Source organism: Olea europaea, chromosome 22 (assembly GCF_002742605.1).
Source record: "Olea europaea var. sylvestris chromosome 22, O_europaea_v1, whole genome shotgun sequence".
NCBI lineage: Eukaryota > Viridiplantae > Streptophyta > Magnoliopsida > Lamiales > Oleaceae > Olea > Olea europaea.
This window is the reverse complement of record NC_036258.1, coordinates 4,269,447-4,278,802: the sequence shown is the minus strand read 5'-3', so window position 1 is coordinate 4,278,802 and position 9,356 is coordinate 4,269,447.

Here is a 9,356-nt window from a genome sequence, read left to right as displayed (position 1 = left end):
TATATATATATAGAGAGAGAGAGAGAGAGAGAGAGAGAGAGAGAAAATATATATTATTTAAGGTATATCTTCCCATTCTATGTTTCTCATATTACTTCGGACTTCTGAATCTTTTCTTCCTTGTTAGTATGATTCTTCAAGTCAGGTGTTTATTAACTTTATTGTTGATATTGTCTATTTTGCGGATAAATAATGATAATTGTTATGCCCGAACTGAACTCACGTCAGGTAAGGTATGGAACTCTCATACAAAGTGGTTCCACTTCGGAAAGTCCACCACCATGTCAGTCGATGTGTGGAACGCTCATACGAAATGGTTTAGAAGTGGTCCCCATAAGTGGTTCCAATTGAGATGATCTGCAATCACACTACGAGGCACAGGTAATTCTGTGAAACTGGCCGAAACGCCCTATCCCCCTGAATCCGAGGCGAAACGATCCCCGTGGACCTCAGCTTGAAGATCCGTCGCCGATTTTAGAATGAGATCTTTGTCAAAAAAATTTCTGTCCCTAAGGTTTAAAGTGATTTGACGTCTTCATGAGGCTAGTTGATGTGATCTATCTACTTTATGTCAACTCAACTCAGGAGAAGTAACTTCCCGCCCACTCTATGGACGCGGCTAATTAACGCCTATGAGCAGACGCATCATACCGTTCAGATGGATACACGTGTCTCACATCCAACGGCTCTCTTCACCTATAAATACCCAAGGTTTGGCAAGAAATAAAGGTAATGAAACTCTTTCTACTTAGCACTCCATAGTAAGAAAACATATATTCTCCTTTCCACTATTTTGCACAACCTTGGTACTGTTCTGATCGCCCGAGCCTAATTTGACTGTCGGAGTGTATACGGCTGCCGCCGCCCCCGCTGGTTCCGGCCGTGTGCATCTGACCATGCGTTGATTGTGCGCAGGGAGGAATACGTGGAGTGGCTATCGGTTGGCCACATGGAGGGTCCAATTTTCGAGGTCAACAAATTGACGCCATCTGTGGGAAACGCTTCCCGTTCAAAGTTCTACATTCTCCACCGAAAAACTAGCGGCTTGCCCTGAAAAGGGCATGTTTTTGAAAAAGAACAAAGTCGAGTTATACCCTAAAGTCTCATCACCATTGAAAAAGGAGATAGAATAAGTTTTAGCCATGCAGACGACAATCCCATGAGAGAGGCCTCTGAAGAAGAGGTGCTCCATAACAATGTCATTCACCAGAGACCCCATCACCGGCGTCGTCGAGGCGCAAGAACAGCAATGTTCACTGAAGGGATAGCTCAAATAGTGGCGGGCATGAGAGACAACGTAGCTCAGAATATGGCGATGCATGAACTTTTCGTGCAAGCCCAAGGTCATCAGGGCCATCAAATGCCCCAAGGATTTTACCCGGTGCAGGAAGCCCCTGTGTCTCGCTCCCGAGGCCATATGAGCCGGCACACAGAACGTCCCCTCGAAAGAGAAGTGGGCGTGGAAGCCACATCCTATGTGCAGGGAAGCCAGCCAGCAGAATCACATCTAGGGGACAATTTTCCTCAAGAATACGAGGAACAAAAGTCAGTAAGCGTCTTCGAACTGAATAGGGCAGGACCCTAGTAATAGGGCCCGCTCAGTGCGAAGATCGGTTCGGAAAGACCAGAAACAAGAACAGGCACCTCCTCCTAGAAATAGAAGGGATAGAAGGAACCTAGTCGATTAGGAAAGTCGAGGAGAAGCACCTCCACCTCCCTAGGATATTCAAGATGATGAAGGGTCAGATGGGCCCTGTCGATCTTATGATATCGATGACGATGATGATAACCTCCCTTTTTCAAGGAAGATCCGAAGCTTCCCGATGCCGGCAAACTTCATGCCCTCTAAGATCCCCAAGTACAAAGGAAAGGGGGATCCGAAGAAGCACCTCACCAAGTACATGACATAGATGAGCCTTAGGGGAGCCTCTCCTGCTTTGAAATGCAGAGCCTTCCACTTAACCCTGGGCGGAGCTGCTGAAGTGTGGTATAGCAAACTTCCTCCTCTGAGCATTAGGAGTTGGCCAGATTTTAAGAAGGCATTCTTAAACCTATACCTCTCACGCAGGGAAGGAGAGGCCCCAGTGCAACGCCTGCAAGGCATGAGGCAGGCCCCTGGAGAGACGCTGAAGAGCTATCTCGCCAAGTTTACAGACGAAATCACATACTGCGAAAAGATTACTGACAGAGAAGCCCTTTCAACACTGAAAGGCGGCCTCAACATGAACACTTTGTTCTGGAGGGACGTGCGCTGCAAGAATCCTCTCACCTATGACAAGCTGGTGGAAATGATGAGAGTAGAAATTTTAAGTGAGGAAATGATTGATCACCGAAATCGTGCCGAGCAAGGACTCCCTTCGCCTCAGAGCCAGGTGGATCGAGGACCTGCAGCGTACCTTGTCACTCAGCAATGACTCAAGCAGGTCACACAATAGCTCCCATCTTCGGACAGGCACTGGCTTCGGCTACATTGAATGCAGTGCCAGTATTGGCATATAAGAATGCTCCTAGTGAAGCAGGATCATCCAGAAGAGCTGAGAATAAGAAGAAGAAGAAGAAGAAGAAGCGATCGAATAGGCCCTTGGAAGGGGCAAGGTTTTGCACTTTCCATCAACTCTATGGGCATGACACTAATGAATATCGAGATGCTAATCGACGTCCAGATCGAGGCAACCCACATCCTTCCAGCAGGAGTGAATATCCTCACAGATCCACCTCCCCGAACAAGGGAGAAAGAGGGCATAGAGAGCAATCACCTCAGAAAAGAGAATCAAGAGATCGAGGACAGTCTAGATAGAGAAATCAAGCCCCATTCTCTGGGAGCGAAGTCATCAGGGAAATCGACAAAATCATTAGGGGACCTCACATCGGTGGTAACACCAAGAACGCCCAAAGGAATTACACAAGGGAAGCAAAGGACCCGCGAATGGTTACCTACATCAACGAGTCACAAGCGGCCGATAAGATGGCCCCAATCACCTTCTCCCAGGAAGATGCAAATGGAGTTCACCACTCCCATTGTGACACATTGGTTCTAAGAGCCGTAGTGGCCAGAAACGAATTAAAACGCATGCTCGTCGACAATAGAAGTTCGATGAACATACTGTTCGGCTCCACCTTCGATAAAATGCAAATTGAACATGGGCTGATTTTCATGACCGACCCACTATTTCGAATTTATTGGAGACATCATCGTCCCGAGAGGGCAGATCACTTTGCCCGTCGAGATGGGTTCAACACCCCTAGTGGCCCAACACTTCATGGAATTCTTAGTGGTAGACCACATATCGGCTTATCATGAAGTATTGGGCAGACCTGCTTTGAAAGATTTTTGGGCCGTCACTTCCATCTACTACTTGTATATGAAATTCCCAGCTGAACATGGGATTGCTACGGTCCGAGGTAACCAGATGGGCTCCATGGCATGTTATTTGAACTCTCTGAGAAAGTCGGAGCCCCGAACTGTTAACGTAATCATAACTGAAGTTGCCAATGAAGCCAGTATGGACGTGAAAATACTCGACGCCCCTAAACAAGGGCATACCTTCGAACAGGAGTAAGACATCAACATGGAAGAGGCTCCTGAACAAGGACACCCTCTTGACGAGTTAGATCTCCGGATAATTGACTCTGAACTAAACGCAACTCCAATGGAAGAACTAGAGACTCTCTCTGTCAACCCAGAGGACCCTAGTCAGATCTTGCGAATAGGGAAGGCACTGCCCTCTGAACCGAAAGAGGAGATGGTAAACTTCCTGAAAAGAAACTTGGATGTCTTCGCTTGGAGGCATGAAGACATGGTGGGGATAGATCCAATGATCAGTTGCCACCATCTTAACATCAACCCCTCATCGGCGGAAAAGACATGCCCTCAACCCAGAAAGGTACGAGGCTCTCAAGGATGAAGTAGGCAAGCTTAGCCACAGTGGTTTCATAAGGGAAGCCATCTACCCGAAGTGGATATCCAACCCCGTCCTGGTGAAAAAGTCCCGCGGGAAGTGGAGGGTGTGCGTAGACTTTACCAACTTGAATAAGGCATGCCCTAAAGACAGCTTCCCACTTCCAAGAATAGACCAACTTATGGATTGCACTGCTGGACATGAACTATTGAGCTTCATGGATGCATATTCGGGGTACAATCAAATACCCATGTTCTGACCTGACGAGGAAGCTACGTCATTCATCACAGACAGAGGACTCTACTGCTACAAAGTCATGCCATTCGGATTGAAAAATGCTGGAGCCACATATCAGAGGCTGGTCAACATGATGTTCGCCGAACTCATTGGCAGAACCATAGAGGTCTACGTGGATGACATGCTAGTCAAAAGCCTCCAGGCAAGCGAACACGTAAGTCACCTTAACCAAACCTTTCAGATACCTAGAAAATATAAGATGAAGTTGAATCTCCTCAAGTGCACCTTTGGGGTGGCTTCGGGTCAGTTCTTGGGATATATTGTTAACCAAAGAGGGATTGAAGCCAATCCAATAAAGATAACGGCCTTGCTGGAAATGAGGTCACCTCATAAGTGGAAGGAGGTCCAAAGCCTCAATGGTCGAATAGCTGCACTCAGTCGCTTTATCTCCAGGGCCACTGATAAGAGCTTACCTTTCTTCAAGGTGCTTAAGCAAGGAAAAAAGTTCTAATGGACTTTTGAGTGTGAAGAAGCCTTCCAGGCGCTGAAAAAGCACCTCGAATAGGCACCCCTTTTGTCAAAACCTTGACCGGAAGAGTCTCTGCTGCTGTATTTGGCAGTATCGGACGTGGCGGTCAGCGCTGTTCTAGTCAGAGAAGAAAATGAATGACAGTTGCCAGTGTATTACATCAGCAAAGCACTCTTCCCAGCTGAAACATGGTACCCAGACATGGAGAAATTGACACTTGCCCTCATTACAGCCTCAAGGAAACTGAGACCATACTTCCAGGCCCACTTTATCGACGTTCTTACCAATTTCCCATTGAAGCAGGTGCTGCAGAGAACGGACGCATCAGGATGCTTGCTAAAATGGACAATCGAGCTCAGCGAGTTCGACATACTGTTCCGACCTTGACATGCCATCAAGGGCCAAGTCCTTGCAGATTTTGTGGTTGAGTTTGCCAAAGCCCCAGAAATGGAGGCAATAATGGAACCAGCCGAGCTCCTAACCTGGAAACTGTTTGTAGATGGGTCCTCAGGAGAGGCTCGCTCCGGGGCAGGGATAGTCTTGGAAAGCCCAGAGGGTCACAAGCTAAATTGTGCAATAAGGTTCGGCTTCAAAGCCTCGAACAACGCTATCGAATACGAAGCCCTTCTAGCGGGCCTTAGACTGGTAAGAGAGATGCAAGTCATAAGACTCGTAGCCAGCAGCGATTCTCAGCTGATAGTGAATCAGGTCAGTGGAAGCTTCGCGGCCAAAGACAGTAGCATGGTCGCATACTTGAAGTTGGTTCAGGACCTAGTCCCTTAGTTCGAAAGGTTCGAACTAATTCAAGTCCCACACCTAGAAAATACACATGCAGACGCCCTTTCAAAATTAGCCAGAAACAAGGATTCTGAGCTATTAAAGGTCGTCCCTATTGAACACTTGTTGAAGCCCTCCATTTCTGGAGGAAAAGAGGTACTTTGGGTAGAAGGCACCCCATCATAGATGCAGCCCATCATCGCCTATCTAAAGGATCATACACTACATGCTTCCAAAAGTGAGGCAAGGAAGTTGAGGAGAAGGGCTGCGCACTTCGTCATGAAAGAGGATGTGCTCTACAAAAGAGGCTTCGCCTCACCACTTCTCCGATGCGTGGGAGGTAAGGATGCCACATATATACTTAGGAAAATCCATGAGGGAATCTATGGAAATCACTCTGGAGGAGCGGCCCTGGCACACAAGGTTCTCCGTCAAGACTACTTCTGGCCGACCCTGAAAAGGGATGCTTGCCAGTTTGTCCAGAAATGTGACAAGTGCTAGCGCTTCTCAAACATTCAAAGACAGCATTCTCAGAACCTCTCTGTGGTAACTAGCCCCTGGTCATTCACCAAGTGGGGCATCGACTTCATTAGTCCACTCCCTAAAGGAAGAAGGAGCGCGACCTTCGCCATTGTCGCCATCAACTACTTCACCAAGTGGATCGATGCTGAACCTCTTGCGAAGATTACCGAGGCAAACACTACAAAATTCGTCTGGAAGAATATCATTTGTAGGTTCGGTATTCCCCACTCTTTAGTGTCCAACAATGGGAGATAGTTCGACAACCGAAAAATGCGGGAATTGTACGACGAACTGGGGAAAAAAGGATTTCTCAACGCCTCATCATCTGCAAGTGAATGGACAAGTTGAGGCAGTAAACAAAACCATCAAATATATCCTGAAAATGAAGCTTGACACATCAAAGGGGGCTTGGGTCGATGAACTTTCCCATGTCCTCTGGGCAATTAGAACCACAAGCCGAACTGCAATTGGGGAAACACCATTTTCAATGACCTACGGGCTGAGGCCATGAGCCCGGTCGAGGTCGGGGTCCCATCACACCGTCGAATACACTTCAACGAGATCAGTAACGACGAGGCTCGGGTGAATGAACTCCACCTCCTTGAAGAAAGGAGGGATACCTCCAAGGTGAATTTGGCAAAGTATCATAGGAAGATGACCCGCTATTATAACTCCGAGGTCAGAAACCGAACTCTTCGCCTGGGAGACCTCGTCCTCAGAAGGGTCTTCCAATTATCAAAGCCAACCGGGTTAGGAGTGTTTGGACCGAACTAAGAGGGTCCTTACCGCATCCGTAGGGAATCTCGACCTGGTACTTTCGAAATTAAAGACATGGCAGGGAAATCACTACTCATTAATGGAACATCGAACACTTAAGGAAATATTACTGGTGATGAGGTTTTTGTTCCGATCTGATGTCAATGTTGTCTGTATGTATGTGTCCCGATCCGATCTCATTTTTTGCCTACCTTACTGAGCGCTGAAAATGCCTTGGTAATGGATAATGTAACTTTTTCAAGGATAAATACTTCAGTTCTTCGTCACATTGGCTATCAAATTGTTACCTCAGTCCCTCGGTATTATTACTTAAGTGGTCCAATCTTCTGATTGTTAAGAGACGCTTGATGATTACTTAATGATTATTTAAGTGGTCCAATCTTCTGATTGTCAAGAGGCGCTTAGTCTTAAAAGGTCTGTCGTTCATATATGCGTAAACAGATTAATACAATAAGAAAGCAGAAGCAATAACACTTGGTAAAAAAAAAATTTCCATTTCATTCACTTCAAATTTACAAAAGGCCGAAGCCATTACAAAATAAGACCTACTCTACAGAAGCCTCCTCTCTCACCAGCCTCTAGCTCGCCAACCTTGGGAGCTGCCGGAGTGTCCTCTACTAGCCTATCAGGTCGACCTCCAGTAGGTTCCTCGAACTCTGCCTCTAAAGAGGAGATGTTCAAAGTAGGGTGGACCTCTTTCTGCCGACCCAACATGCCTTGGGCACTCCAGGAGGCCTAGAAATTCGTAAAGTCGTCATACAGGGGATGTTCCTCGAAGTGGTCAATGAAATTCTTAACAGCCACTTCCCATGCCGACTTCAGCTCCTCTTTCAAAGAGGCAATTTCCTCATACTGGGCTTCCGTCCTCAGCCTCAGCTCAGCTTTCTCTTTATTGGAGGCCTCCAGAGCCTCCGTGGCAAGTCGGTGGCATGATCCACTCTTCGGGTCATGGCAGTCACTTGACACTCCACTTCATAGAGCTCCTTCTTTAGCAGCTCAATGTCTCCAGCAGCAGTCGCTAGTTGAGCCTCAGCCTCCATCCTCCTATTCTCCTCCTCCGCAGCCTTAGCCCGGGCCTCCCTCACCTTGTCCCCATATTGCATCGCCTCCTCAAGGCGCTTGGCGTTCAGGTCCTTCACCAAACCCTCAAGCTGGATGCTGGTGCTCAGAGCCTGGGCCACACATGCACTATTGGCAGCCACCAGGTCCTCGACTGTGCAAGAGACGGTGTGGTCCCTCCATTCTTCAGTCCAATACTTATTGTGGACCATCGCCATTGCAGCCATTTCCCAAGTTCGAGCCCAGAAAGTCCACCTCCTTGGAGGGACAGGCTCTTTTCTTCTTAGGCTCCCCCGGCATCTGGGTGAGAGGGATGGAGGCAACTGGCGCCCTCGTCGGGGTAGGAGAAGCCTCTAATGGCACGGACGTTCGCTCTGGAATGGCCACCCCGGTAGGAATTGTGGTTTGCCTCAGAATGGGGGGTGACATCGCCACCGTTGGCCGCTTGGAAGGGGCATCAGGGTTCTTGCCCTTCCGAAGCAGGTTCGCCTCTGGATCCTCAGGCACCTCTTCCTTCGTCGGAGGTGGGAGCCTCTTGCTGGCATCCACTAAGTCATCCATCTGCTTCTTGTAAGAGGAGGAGGAGGTCTTTAAGGCCCTCGCCTCGGCTATCATCATCTATATTGTTTTGAAGTAGGGTCGGAGATGCATCTTCTTAATGAAGTTATCTGCAAGAAATAAGTAAATTAGTATAAGTGTGAACGACTCAAAAACATTCAAAGGTATCCGCTTCGAGACATTACCTTGTGAGGCCATCAGATCGTACGTCACAAAATGGAGGTTCTTTCTTATAAGTCGATGAAACGACCTCTTCTTTAGAGGCAGCTGATAGATCACGCAGACGATCTCGAAATCGTCTAAAGACAGCTCGCACCGAGGAAGAGTGCCTTAAAAAAATGAATATGAGTGTTAGTTATAATCCGAACTGAAGAGAATAAAGAAGAAATACATCTATAATACTCACTAAGTGTCGAGTACTTCATGGGGACCGTAAGAGATGCCAAGGGGTCCCACTCCATTGTGTCCCATCTCCCGGCAGCCCAGCACCACGAGTTCTTCCAATCCTTGATGGAGCTCGGCAGATTGAGCGCGAATGGAGTGTGAGAACCCCAAGAGGTCAGGTAATACCAGTCCTTGGTCTTATCCCCCCTCCCGACTGTTACTTTCGGAATATAGAGGGTCTGAAAAATTGAGAAGGGCATCTCCACTCCTAGTGATGCCTCTTTCCATAACATCCAAGAGCCCACCATTTGGCTCCAGGAGTTCGAATTCAGTTGGGTCGGTGCTAAGCCATATAACCTAAGCGCCATCCAAAAAAATGGGTGAATTGGAAGCTTAAGGCCAGCCCTAAGGATCGCTTCACTTATCGCTACACACCCTGGCCTAGGGTAGCAGGCCCTCTCGTCAGGCTCGGGTAGGATCAGGTCCATGCTATCAGGTATCCTATATTCAGTCCTAAATTTTTTTAGGTTGGCCTCCTTTAGCTTGGAGGGATAATCTGACGCCCCCTAATGTATAGAGATGTCTACTGGACTATTCGGCCTCTTCCAAATATT